This window comes from Garra rufa, chromosome 12 (assembly GCF_049309525.1).
Source record: "Garra rufa chromosome 12, GarRuf1.0, whole genome shotgun sequence".
NCBI classification, from domain to species: domain Eukaryota; kingdom Metazoa; phylum Chordata; class Actinopteri; order Cypriniformes; family Cyprinidae; genus Garra; species Garra rufa.
In genome coordinates, this window is record NC_133372.1 from 1,323,013 (window position 1) to 1,337,736 (window position 14,724).

General features: G+C 34.7%; 1 long non-coding RNA gene across 2 annotated transcripts; it reads left to right on the forward strand.

The window, feature by feature from the left end:
• The first annotated feature begins 7,198 nt into the window (after nt 1-7,198).
• Nucleotides 7,199-9,916, forward strand: LOC141347679 (uncharacterized). Of its 2 annotated transcripts, XR_012357401.1 has the most exons (4): nt 7,199-7,504; nt 8,322-8,431; nt 8,511-8,582; nt 9,563-9,916. It is a non-coding gene; the product is annotated as an uncharacterized lncRNA (long non-coding RNA). The 2 variants fall into 2 exon arrangements; XR_012357400.1 differs by lacking the exon at nt 7,199-7,504 and having other exon boundaries at nt 8,134-8,431.
• The last annotated feature ends 4,808 nt before the right edge of the window (nt 9,917-14,724 follow it).

Consider the following 14,724-nt stretch of genomic DNA (forward strand, 5'->3'; position numbering starts at 1 on the left):
AATATATTGCTCATGGTTAATCAAAGTTAATTCTTCAAGGCTAGCAAATGAGGCCTTATTGTAAAGTGTTACCAAGTTCCCAATACCATAATGCAAACAATGAATAAATAAATAAATAAATAATCAAATCAAAATTAGTTCAAGTAACACAACCATGAAATTTAAATGTTTTCTGCATTAAAGTAGTTTTTCCCATGAGGACATGTGGAGAAAAATTGCTACATTTTTGTCATTTGGTGCAATTAATAATAAAACAATGCATAATTCCAGTATGCCTTTTTAAAACTAATACACTGTATCTATAAAGATATTCTATTATTTTCTATGCTGAACAGCCTTATTTTGGACATCATTGGAATTTTCTGGTAACATACTGAAAAAGATGAAACAACGACACCATTTCTATGTGAATAGTGGAATTCCCTCACTGCAAAGAAAAAAAAAAATTGTTTCTTACTTAGATTTTTTGTCTTGTTTTCAGCCAAAATATCTAAAAATTCTTAAATCAAGAAGGATTTTCTAGACAAGTAAAAATTATTGTCTTGTTTTCAGAAAAAAAAATGTCAAAAAAAAGCAAACTATTGTGCCATTAGGGTAAGCAAAATAATTTTGTCTTCTGTTTGAAATAAGATTTTTTTTTGCTTACCCCATTGGCAGATTATTTTGCTTGTTCTCAGCAAAAACTCACTTAATTTTGACTTGTTTTTTCTGAAAACAATACAATATTTTTTACTTGTCTAGAAAATCCTTCTTGATTTAAGATGCTGGCACTAAATGACATTTAAGTCATGAAGCTCTATAATCTCAATCAAATGTGCTTCAGAACTGCACCAATAGTCTGAATATGGCAAATGTTGCAAGAGCATTCTTCATAAATTCTCCTTGCATGCAAAATATAAGGTTTGAAATGAGTAAATAATGACAGAAGTGAACTACTACACTCCAAAATAGGAGTTGTGTTCTTGATGCAACTGTTTTCTTTCGATTCCGTGGTGAAGTAAGATTCATTTTCTTCCTCTTTCCCGTTTCCTCAGTCTGTTCTTCCCACGGCTTCAACCCCCCGCGTTACAGTACACAGACCTCCATCCCTCTCCGTACTGTACTGTAATCACTCCACAAACCCTCCGTCACGGGTGGATGCTGGCAGCCGCTCAGAGAACACAGAGGAAGTGAGAGAGAAAGAGAGAGAGAGGGAGAAAGTGAGAGGGAGGAGAAAGAAAAATGAAGGGGAGAGAAGTTACATGGGAACCGTGTTAAGGTTGAATATTTATTAGAATGAGCCATCTGGCGTCAGACTGTCTGTACATGAGCGCGAGTCCCAGAATAGATCCCCAGCTCTCTCTCTCTCTTTGGCTGCTGTATGATTGTAATGTAATTATATCATTAAAGGTGGGACGTACTGAAGTAGAGAGCGACTGATTCATGTCGGACTTCAGAGACGAGTGATTGTCGCTCTCGCCGAGCACTTAAGAATCTCTTTATCGTTACCTGCCAGGAAATCTACAGGTCAGCGTGACGTCTTCACCGTTTCAGTTCATTAAAACAGACAGTTTCATTCCTGGACCAGCAGCAGGCCTTGAATCTTCATAATGAGTAATCCTGCCGTTGATTTTTACCTTGTTAAACGTGACACTCATTAATCACTGATGCCGTCCAGATAAGAAAAAGCCACTAAGCACAATTTCACCATGTTTGTTCATGAATAAGTAAACCGTGTGTGTGTGTGTTGTAAGAAATGCTGAAGGGAACAGCTGAATCACACCGTAAATCCCTGCCGAATGTTGCGTATTCCCACCAGGAAAAAAGATATCAGCTGGATATCTGCCTCTGAGATTCCAATGAGGAGAGCAACACTTGCATTCCTCCACAGACACACACAGACACATGCTGGATTGTACTCGCTGTGAGTCTTTATTTCCCGGGAAGCTGCCAATACGCTCACACAACATCAGCACTCAGTGAGTGTTTTATCACATTTCTTGACTGCAGTGTAATTCATTTTTCTTCAAGTCATTGTATAAGTTGTTGTTCACACTTCTCTATAATGTTTATTTCTTCATTTAGATCTTTCACTGTCAGTATTTTATTTAAGAAATCCATGCTTGTATTCATTAAGGATGCACTGAATTGATCAGAAGTGGCAGTAAAGACATTTACAGTTGAGGTCTAAAGTTTACATCCCTTATTCAGAACCTGCAAAATGTTAATTATTTTATTGAAATAAGAGGGATCATACAAAATGCATGCACTGACCTAAATATATTTACATGAAAGATGTTTACATATAGTCCACGAAAGAAGAAAATAGTTTAATTTGTAAAAATGACCCCGTTGAAAAGTTTGCATTCACTTGATTCTTAATACTGTGTTGTTATTTGAATGATCCACAGCTGTTTTATTGTTTAGTGATAGTTGTGTATGAGTCCCTTGTTTGTCCTGAACAGTTAAACTGTCTGCTGTTCTTCAGAAAAATCCTTCAGCTGCCATATTTTTTTTTTTTTTTTTTGCATTTTTGTGTATTTGAACCCATTCCAACAATGACTGTGTGATTTTGAGATCCATCTTTTCACACTGAGGACAACTGAGAGACTCATGCAACTATTACAGAAGGTTCAAACACTCACTGATGCTCCAGAAAGAAAAAACATGCATTAAGAGTCAGGGGGTGAAAACTTTTAAACAGAATTGAGATGTGTACATTTTTCTTGTTTTGCCTACATATCATATTTTTTCAGTTAGTTCTGCAATTCAGAGGCTACAGAAGATATCCAGAAGACAAAATAAATCAAATTTTACCCTGATCTTCAAATTTAAAAAGTTTTCTTTTAATGCATGGTTTTTCCTTCTGGAGCATCAGTGAGTGTTTGAACCTTCTGTAATAGTTGCATATGAGTCCCTCAGTTGTCCTCAGTGTGAAAAGATGGATCTCAAAATCATACAGTCATTGTTGGAAAGGGTTAAAATGCACAAACATGCTGGAAAAACCAAGAATTTATGGGACCTGAAGGATTTTTCTGAAGAACAGCAGGCAGTTTAACTGCTCAGGACAAACAAGGGACTCATGAACAACTATCACTTAACAAAAAGCTTTGGATCATTCTAGGGCTGTCCCCGACTATGAATTTTCATAGTCGAATCAGAATTTTCGAATCTTTCTATAGTCGACCGATAGTCGAATCATCTTATGTGCGTGTGTGAATGGGTTGGGAGGGGCACGACACTATAGTCAGCAGGAGGGTAAAACTATTTTTATTTTATTTTATAAGCGACCAAAACTGCCTGCCAACTGACAGACAAACTTATTTAGGTTTAAATAAAAACACAGAACGCGTCTTTTAGTTCTAAAAACGCAAGGCGCACAGCACTGCCTTTTTTGGTGACTTTTAATGAAAGAGCAGTGTGCTGCGGTTTTTTTATGTTGCTAAGCAACGACCAAAACAGCTGTCCTGTCAGTCAATTCAAAGGATTATAGCGTGAGCGCTCTAACTTAGTTTTTTGCTGTTAAGTAAACTGTCATATTAGCAGAAACCCTAAATAATACAGCTCCGGGTTACCCACGATAGACACCAAAGGTTTCTCCTCCATTTCTTGCAGTCTCCGGACTTTTTAAGCAACGGTAAACTTTCGCCATCACAACAGAAGACCCGCATCTCCATTCATTCGATTGGACAATGGAAAAGAACGCGAATGACGTTGGGTGTTTTTCCGCTCAGAGTTGATTTTTTTTTTTCAACTTCAGGCGCTCAGAGCGCTCCTGCAAAACGCGAGGCGCAGCAGCCGGGGGCGCATAAACAGGGCACAGAACGCTCACTGCCAACAGAAAACCATTCAAAAGAGGCGCCTCCAACTGCAAAAACGCGTCAAGATGGTCCTCATCTCGTCATGCATCAGAGAAAGTGAAAATTAAATTTGTCACAGGGGTGGTTGGAATTATTCACAAACACGTTAAAAATATTTACTGAACGCTTCTTTCTTTTCACTTTTGTTTTTACTGCATTATCATAATCAAAGGCTGTATATAACTTAATATAACCGTACAAAACCAGTAGTTCTGTGTGCAATTAGACATTGAGCACCCCCATATTGGCAAAATGGTATGATGCTCGTTTCACCCGCGAAGATTCGACTGTGAGATCGGTGGTCGAATCAGGCTCTGCATATCGATGCATCGAATCTTCGACTATTCGGGGACAGCCCTAGATCATTCAGATAAGTATTAGGCATCGAGGGGATGTAAACTTTTGAACGGGGTCATTTTCTATTATTTTCTCTTGTGGACTATATGTAAACATCTTTTATGTGAAATATCTTATTCCTTACCATTGCTGATTAATAATCAGAAATGTTTCTTGAGCAGCAAATCATCATATTAGAATGATTTCTGAAGCATCATTTGACAATGAAGATTGGAGTAATGATGCTGAAAATTCAGCTTTGATCACAGCAATCAATTACAGTTTAACACAGCAGTTTTAACCTGTAATAATATTTCACTATTTTACTGTGTTTTACTGTATTTTTGATCAAGTAAATGCATCTCTCTTGGATGGATGTTGTGTTCTTGCTCAGGTCTGCAGTCGTCGGCACAGATGTGTGTGTGTTGTAGTGTGATGTGCTGAGGGACACATTAACGGACAAACTGCTTGAGGTAATTACATCAACAAATCACACACAAGGTGTTCGCAGAGTCAGTGTGCTGGTTATTTCTGGAGTTTGTTAGGTTACACTGACTTATAATCATCCTGTCTCTCTCTCACACACACACACACACTGCTGTCACTACTTTGATTTGAACTTCCAGCAGGTTTTTAGATGTTTGTGAGACAAACCTGGCAATTAGAGGAGCACGTCCACCACTACGACACTCTATTAAACACACACAAACCTGAACAGATCCACAGCTCAGCAAATCTGACAAGTTTTCTAACTATTTCCTTACAGTACAAGAACCAAAAACCAAAAACTGCATTTTGTTGCAGCTTCAGAAGTTTACTTTTATTTTAAAATATAAAACCTTTGATATTTACCCTATGATGATTTGTGTTTTGCACTGCTTCAAACCGCTTTGTGTGATGCTACACAGTAGCATATTAAAGTGGTGGTAACAACACCGTTGTCTGCTTAACATTTGCTGTTTCTATTTTTTTAAAACATCTAAAGAGAACTTCAATCTTTCATGTGCGTCTTTTTGTTGTTTTTGTTAGCTTTATATACTTAAAAAAAGATAAAACTTTGAAATTTTAAACTTTGTCACAATAACTTAAAGAAATAGTTCACTTCTAGAACAAAAATTGTCATCCAAGATGTTCATGTCTTTCTTTTTTCAGTCATAAAGAAATTATGTTTTTTGAGGATTTCTCTCCATATAGTGGACTTTATGGTGCCCGTGAGTTTGAACTTCTAAAATGCCGTTTAATCGCAGCTTCAAAGGACTCTAATTGATCCCAGCCGAGGAAGAAGATCTTATCTAGCAAAACAACTGGTTATTTTCTAAAAAAGACCATTTTAAAAAGACTTTTTAACCTCAAATGCTCGTTTTGTCTAGCTTTCTGTTTATTCCAGTTCAAGTCAGTTAGGGTATGTCAAAAAACTCCCATCTCATTTTCTCCTGCAACTTCAAAATCATCCTACATCGCTGCAGAAGTACCGACCCAGTGTTTACAAAGTGAACATGCAAAGAAGGTCAAATGCACTTTACAAAAAAAAAAAAGGTAAAACAGAGATGTAGAATGATTTTAAAGTTGGAGGAGAAAATGAGAGGGGAGTTTTTCAACATACCCTAACTTAAACTGACAGTCTTAAACTGGAATACACAGATTTTACACAGAGCTAGACAAGGTGAGCATTTGAGGTTAAAAAGTACATAAATTGTAATTGTTTTAGAAAAGAATTTTCTAAAATAATTGTTTAGAAAATAGATAAGATCCTTCTTCCTCGGCTGGGATCATTTAGAGCCCTTTGAAGCTGCATTTAAACTAGGTTTTTGCAGTTCAAACTCACAGTCCACTATATGGAGAGAAATCCTGAAATGTTTTCCTTAAAAAGCATAATTTCTTTACAACTGAAGAAAGAAAGCCATAAACATCTTGGACGACAAGGGGGTGAGTACATTATCTGTGAATTTTTGTTCTAAGAGTGAACTATTCCTTTAATAGAATGTTCAGTGATCAAAATGTAACCATCAGTGATGATGTCATTGTGAATTTTTCATACTGATTGGTGGTATTTTTTTTCCTATTTGCATACTGAATTGTGATTGGTCTTTTCTTTCTTGCATCTATTTATACATCTATACTCACATTTAGACTGTAGTTCTGTAAGTCTGTGTTGCATTATACAGTATGTTGAACCTGAACTCAGCTCAAACCTGAACACAATTCTACTTCTGCTGCACAAACACTGCAGGAGATCTAGTTATATTGTAAAATCTTATATATTCCAGTAAATTGCAACCAGTGTTGTTTTCGTCAACGATGACGATGACGAAATCATTTCGTTGACGCCACTTTTTTTCATGACGATAACGAGATGATGACGAGATAAAAATGGGCTCGTTGATGACTAAAACATGACGAGACGTGTGTGAGTTTTCGTTGACGAGACGAGAATAGACGAAAATGTTAGTGGGTGGTCCGTCAGACGTTTAAAATGCATGACATTTCTGCTTATTGTGCATGCCAATTAAAACCTAAAACATATCTGCCGCTATGGCAAGCCGTTTTAGCATTAAATACTCTTTGGCATACTAGTATGGCAAGCCGTTTTAGCATTCCATCCTTGTTTGTCTTTTATGTTTTAAAACAGTCCTTCATTATTGTAATTATTGGTGAAAATAGTCGATCCGGAAGCTCACATTGTGTTGAACTATAGATCTGCTATTTTCAGAACTTACAAGTGACACTACCCAACAGAAAAATACTTACTGACCTACATTAATTTGTTAAAAGACTACTTTTTCCCCTTTTTTGACTAAAACTAGACTAAAACCTTTTTGACTTTTCATCGACTAAAACTAGACTAAAACCTTTTTGACTTTTCGTCGACTAAAATTGTAAAATTGAACTAAAACTATCACATATAGAAGTGACTAAAATTTGACTAAAACTAATAAGCATTTTAGTCCAAAAGACTAAGACTAAGACTAAATCTAAGATGGTTGTCAAAAACAACACCGATTGCAACTACTTCCACACTGAAAAAAATGATTATGGCCCCAATTAAATTAAGCATGATTCAATTTCGCTAGTTTAAATAATAAAAATTTAGTTTTTGATTTTAATTAATAAGTATTAATTGGTTTTAAGCGAATTACATGTGTTTTAAATCCAAGCCATGTGAATTAATTAAATTCAGTTAGAAAATATTAAGTAAACTTTCTGCGCATGCGCACAAATGCACATTCTCCCTGGCGCCAAAAGGAGTTTCCAGTCACGACTCAGTCAGGTTCACGGTGGGAACTTTTCATTCCGGACCCGGAGTTTTCATCATTCGGTCGATTTACACGGTGAGTAATATTTATGTGAGTAATAATGTAGTGTAGCACTGTTTATTACAGTAAATAGTTTGTTCGCTGTATAAATAATATCTGCAAAATGAGTCTTTGGGAGAAATTCCACAGCGACCAACGGACGGTCACATATAACTTACACAAATAACATAAATAATACTTTTTTATGTGACAGAATGTACTTTTAAGATATTTTTGTATGAAAATGTAGTTGTATAAGCCTAAAATACGCCGTTTATTTGAAAGGATAGCGTCTATTTAAATGCTTAAGCGCTTTCGGAGATGCTCAGGCCGGTAACGTTATTGGTGTTCCCGCCTAAGTTACAACGTTACCACAGCCAGTCCTTCGGGAATCTGCCGGCTTCTAATGTGGTTAAACATGACATATATCGTTAAATCCTTTTGGACGGGTCATCTAATGTCCTTAACTTGTTTGTTCAAGAGCAGTTTGTTTTGGCTGAAGGTAAGGTAGTGCTTGCGTGATACCGAAAAAAAATTATTAACTTCTGTGGCAACTATTGCATTTAAAGCAATGATGGGCAGATCGTATCCTTAACTGCGTATCCAAATAACTATGCCTTGTAATAGAAAGTTCCGGGAAATCAAAAATATGGACAAGGCATGAAGTTATGAGGGGAATTTCCAGTTAGTTCCTATCAGTAAATCTCACAATATAACATTGGATTTCTGAATGTTTTTAGTGTTCACAATTGTAATCATGTGAACATGCCCCTTTTTGCTAGCTTTAATGGTGCAGCATGTAAACTGTTTTAAACTAGCAATAATAATTATTGTGTTTTTACTTTCATTTGAGGGACTCTCTGCATGTTCCTGTGACTAGGACACATACCATTTCCTTGATGCCAAAGGAAGTTTCCAGGTTCGCCACTTTCGTGAAGTTGTATTATTCCAGCAATATGCACAGTAAGTATTAAAGCATTTTACAATAAACAGTTGACTTTAATGAAATATATCATATAATGTAATATGTTATGTTCCACAGATCACTGCTGTTTTCCAGAAAGGAGGTCTTACTGGGAGGAAAATGGTCAAATATTTCGGCATTTTACAGGAGGTATGTATTCATTTATCAAGTGTCTTTTCCTTTCCCATATGTATTATTATTTAACACAGTGATGTCAAATACAGTGTCCAGACAAAAATGTCTCTGCTTGAATTTAAATTCTACTTAAATTTCAAATACTAAAAGGGTTATAGTTGCCCAAAAAATGAAAATTCTGTCGTTAATTACTCACCCTCATGTCTTTCCAAACCCAGAAGACCTTAGTTTATCTTCAGAACCAAAAAAAATTAAAAAAATTTTTTTAATGAAATCTGAGAGGTTTCTGGACTTGCATAGGCAACAATATAACTGGCCCAAAAACGTACTAAGGACATAAGTGTAACCATTTATGTGACATCAGTGGTTCAACCGTATCTTTACAGAGCTAAAGAATAATTTTAATGTGCAAAGAAAACAAAAATAACTTTATTCAACAATTCTTCTTCCTGCCTCCATTGTCAAGACTACAATGACATATGCGTGTGTTTTTCTTTGCTTATAAACATGGTTCAGCCCATGCATGTTCATGTCAGCAACACCAAACACTTGTGTCATGGTACTCTCATGAATGGCAGACGGTGGCGCGGAGGAGTCTGTATTTTTGTTTTCTTTGCGCACAAGTATTCTCGTAGCTTCATGAAATTACTGTTGAACCACTGATGTCACATGGACTATTTTACCAATATCTTTAATGTGTTTCTTGGCCTAAGAACATTTCAGTTGAGTTGCGTTGCTGTCTATTCAGGGTTAGAAAGCTCACAGATCTCATTAAAAATATCTGAATTTGTGTTCCATTTGCAGATTAGGAACAACATGTGGGAGATATACAAATAGATTTGTCAGTTTTCTTTCTCATCTGCTTCCTTTCACTTTAACTTAAAAAAAAACAGCTGTTTATGATGACATACTGATTTGTTTTTGTGCATATTGGCTGGTAAATATCAGTTGATACCCAACCCTACTAATAACAGTTTCTTTTTATTTAAATATAGGACAGTCAAAGAGATGACTCCTTGAAAGACCCACAACACATCACCATGGGCATACCTGTAAAATCCATTACAAATTGCAGTTTGTTGCATGACATATGAACAGTTTTAGCACTATTGTTTTATTCACTATTGAAAAAATACAATATACTGTTTAATCACTATATACTGTTGCCTGTTTCCACATATTTTTATTAATTTTGCAATTCCAAGTCCGCACTCAACAATGTGGCCTCTTTCACCTGTGAATTTTTGTTCATTTTTATTTTGTGAATGTGCAACGTTAAGTAAGCACTTGTCTTCCAAACACTTGTTGTATATACAAAGAAACTGTTACTGAATTTACATTTGATGACATTAAAAATAAATTCAAAACATTAAACTTGTTGTGTGTATTTGCAAAGCCATTTAAGAACCTCTCCTTAAGAAAAGGATTTTTTTAAGGTAAGTGATTAAAACAATTTTGAAATTTAGTCAACAAAATGTGATTATTTAAATGTAGCTAAAATAAATTGATTGCAACCACTTACCTTAAAAAATTTGAGTAAATTCAATGAATATTTTTTCTTCAGAAACAATTAAATAAATTAAGAGGAAGTAGCATATTTAAATTGGGCTGAAATTACTCATTTTTTTAATACTAAGTTAACTAAATAAAATTGTTTAAATCCAAATAAATGTGTTTGTTTAAATTTAGATCAAATCAATTGATTGCAACCACTTACCTTAAAAAAATTGAGTAAATTCAATGAATCATTTTTTTCAGTGCAGCTGTACACACCTAAATGAGCAAAAACAGTTTCATACAGGTAAAGGAGCAGGGTTTGATTTCAGTGTACATCTTCTAGCCTTCTCCTGCTTTAATCTGATGAAGATCAGTACAAAATCTCGTCTTCCTCTCAGCATCTGGATCTGCAAACGGCCAACACGCGTTTCTGAACTGCAAGCCCCGCTGTTTCACGCTCCGCTGTGAATTTAATTTGTTTAAAAACCTTAAACTCCCATTAAATCACTAATTACCGAAATGAACACGGGTAAAACACATTAGTAGGTTATGTTTATAAAAAGCTTTTTTTCATTGTCTTCCACAACATGCATTTCAATGACAAGAAGATGAAAGAAAATTTAATTTTCATCTCTGCTCAGGAGCAAAATGTGTGTTTTTATGAAGAGGAAGAGAACAGAGGTTAGCTTCATGAAAACAACACCAATTAAACACCGAATGGCTTGTTTTCTCATAACGTTATATTAAAATTAAATAATTGCTTCATATTAAGTTTAATAACACAGAAGGAAGGTGCTTTAGGGGAGGAGTTTGAGCGTTGTTTAAATAACGGATCTTTTTATTTTCTTCCTGGCAAAAACCACTGGGACGTTTTAAAAACGGGCAGAAAACACAAAGATCCGCGAAGAAACTTCTGCAGAAAGTTGCAGATCATTCGTCCTTTGAGTGTGCGGTTTTATCGTGTGCTGGGAGGCGCTGGAATATGCAGATGTGGTTATTTCTGATTGAACGCCAGCGGCGGAGGGCTGTTCTCTCACAGATTACGCCGCTCGTCTTGAGGAGCGCCGGCCTCCGCTGGGCCCCGTACCACCGCCGCCAGCTGATCATGTCGCTCTTTATATCAGCCATTAATAAGACTTCAGAACATTCACTTATCAATTCTAATCCTGAGTCTACCGTGAAAATGTTTTACCAACTCAGCAAAGAAATTTCAACTACACTTTGGACCACATTACGAACGTGTGTGTTTTACTGGGCTGCTGGATTTGGCACTTTATGTGAGTGTGTGTGATTACTAGCTATAGTTTGAGAACAAAATTGTCCCCAGAAATGAGTTCAATCTGAAAAACCCTCTCTTTGAGGACATTCAGGAACACCTTCAATTGGAAAAACGATGTATAATGTTTTCTTGAAGGCTTCAAGTCTGGATGAGGTCAGTGTTAGTTTGTAAGCATTAGCAATATAAATTATATAAGTCTGTGGTGGACTACACAATTAATTTAGATCATACATGTGTGAGTTATTACTTCATATTCTAAACTTCTAAAATTCTATATTTACTACAGATTTTTTTTAATTAGAAAAATATGTTATGTTTATATATTAAAAATACACATGTATAATATAAATTATATGAATATAAATATATACATGTAAATATTTTTTAAATATATACTGTATGTGTGTGTATTCATATATACATACTAAATATACACCGTACACATACATATATTATGTATACAAATGTTTATTTTAAAAGCGATTAATCACGATTAATCGTTTAACAGCACTAGTTAGCATATATTTAGGTTTATTTTAGTATTCTATTGAAGTCATAAAATCAGTAGTTTGGTTGCTTATGACCAATGTTATTTTATTAATATACTGATATATTGTACAATTATATTTTTGTTCATATTTAAAAAATTATTTTATTTTTATATTTCTTGTTTTGACTTTTTTTGTTGAAGTTTTATTACATTTATTGTGTGCTTGTCATTTTTATTATTTTATACATATATATGTCTTTATATATGTTTTTAATACATGTTTTTCCCCAATTTGTATTTATTAGTTTTAGTTCATTTTGTTTCAGTTATTTTAGTACTTACTTAAAACAAAAATAAAAAATGTTGGCATTCATACCTAAAATAAATTTATATATATATATATATATATATATATTTTTTTTTTTTTTTTTTCAGTTATTTCATGTTTGTTTTGTTTTGAGTAACTTTTTATTGTTTTAGTTTTAATGACAATTTAGTTATGATCCAAAAACAAAAGGTTACAGACAGCAAGGGAAATCAATGCCAAATGCAAATAATCAAATAAAACTAAACAAAGGAGAAAACACTTTATATATTTTGTTGCTGATGTTAAAGGTCATGTGTCAAATCATTTTTGACCCTGGACCACAAAACCAATCATAAATCATTTTTTTTATTTATACATCAGATTAAATAAGCTTCCCATTGATGTAAGGTTTGTTATGATCGGACAATGCGTGGCCGAGATATAACTATTTGAAAATCTGGAAAACAAAACAAAATATTGAGAAAAAAAATAAGTTTTGACATATTTACGGTAGAAAATTCAACGATTTTTGGCATAAAAGAAAAATCGACTATTTTGACCCATGCAATGTATTTTTGGCAATTGCTACAAATCTACCGGTGCTACTTAAGACTGCTTTTGTGGTTTAGGGTCACATTTTTATATTTTAACATGTGGCATATTATAGGGCCTGTGCAGTTCAAGGCAATAATAATACATTTCATGTTTGATTTAAAGGACATTTTGTTACTTTTGTCTGATGTCCAATGTAAATTTGGGTCAAAATCAGTTGAGAACCACTGGTTTAGATTGTGTCTGTGTGTCAGTATGAGGAGATGTCCATTATTTTAGTCATTTCTTGCGGATAAAGACTGTGCTGGGTGTTTGAACAGGTCAGTGACTGATGGCCGACTGACGTCTGGAGGGCTCACATCTCTCATCAGCCTCACTGTAAACACGTTTAACCATCACACACAATCCACCGCATTATCTGTCAGCGCACAGATGAAACTAACGACACACAGACGGGGTGAGCTGATGAGGAGGGTTTTCCGCGATCACGCCGGCGCTCTAAAACACTCCTCTAACGATGTGCTCCTGACGGCCGCAGCTCTCCGTGAGAAACACGAGACTTTTCCTGCTGTAAATAATTCATCAGAAGAATGACAGCCCTGAATCCACACATCCAGCGTTTCAGCTGCATTCATCTGCTCTGATGGACACAAACAGCATCCGGACTCATGCTGAACTCCAGAACACAACAGAAACAAAGACGGAAGGAACAGAGAGAGTTCGGTTCAAATCACAGTCTTTTGTCAGTTTCTGGCTTTATTAAAGAGCATCGTGATGACTCCTAAACTTTAGTTTCTCTGACTCTCACGTGGCATTTAATAGTGGAGTCGAGAATTACTAGCACTCTTAGTGCAAATTTCTAACACTGGATCTTAAACTACAGAGTGTAGCAAAATAAGAATTACTATTTAAAAATATGTAGCTTTTTTATTTTTGTAAGTAGACAATTTCAATCATGCAGTATTAAGAATAGAGTCTGTAATAAATAAAGCCATCTTTATTAATTTTCTTTATTTACACTCTTAAAAATAAAGGTTCCAAACGGGTGTTTTCGCAGTGATGCCATAGAAGAACCATTTTTGGTTTCTCAAAGAACCTTTCGATGAACAGTTCCTAAAATAACTATTTTCAAGAACATTTTAAAAATCTAAATGACTATAAAGTACCTTTCCTGCATTTGAAAGGTTCCATGGATGTTCAAGGATTCTTAACAGAACCATTGATGCCAATAAAGAACCTTAATTTTGAAGTGTGTAGTTTCCCTATTTGAATCAGAAATATATTTATTTTCTTTTTTTCTTTTGCTATGAAATTCGGTCTGATCTGGAACTCTTCAAATGCAATGTCTAACAAACAAAAAAAAAATGCATGAAGAAAATAAAGCCTATTTTTAGGATCATTAAGATTTTTGTATTGTGACAGTATTTTCATGATAATTAAACACAATTCACCACAAATTCTCATTAATGAAAGCAGAACATCTGGAGCATTGCAGTAATAAGAATATGGGGTTAAATGTTTTAATTGGTCCTACAAATAGAAAACAGCTCTCTTTATTCATTTTATAATGAGAAAGAAAGCTATTCATTTATGACCTAGACATGTTGTTTGACTGATATCACATCCTGATCAAAATAGAGTTTTGCTTTTGTTGTTATTTTATTTATGTATTCATTTATTTTTAATTAATAGAAAGTTCAAATGAACAGCATATATATTTATACTAGAAACCTTTTCTGATTTATTCAGACAGAGAACTTATGAACTTGGAGTGATGTTTAAAGTACAATTAAAGTGACAATTAAAGTACTTGAGGAAGGAATGTTTTTTTATTATTATTATTATTATTTCTAATAATGGCAAAGTTGTTCCTGGGATCTAATTAAAGTGATTTAGGTTCACCAGAAAAGAGAAAAACAGAACAAGAGGGAGTGAAAGAGGTGTGGTGGTCCTCATCGGACGGCTGTGTTAAATTTAGACAGAATTTATGAGGGTTTAATGAGAAAGGGATGAACAGCACTGCTGAAGACAC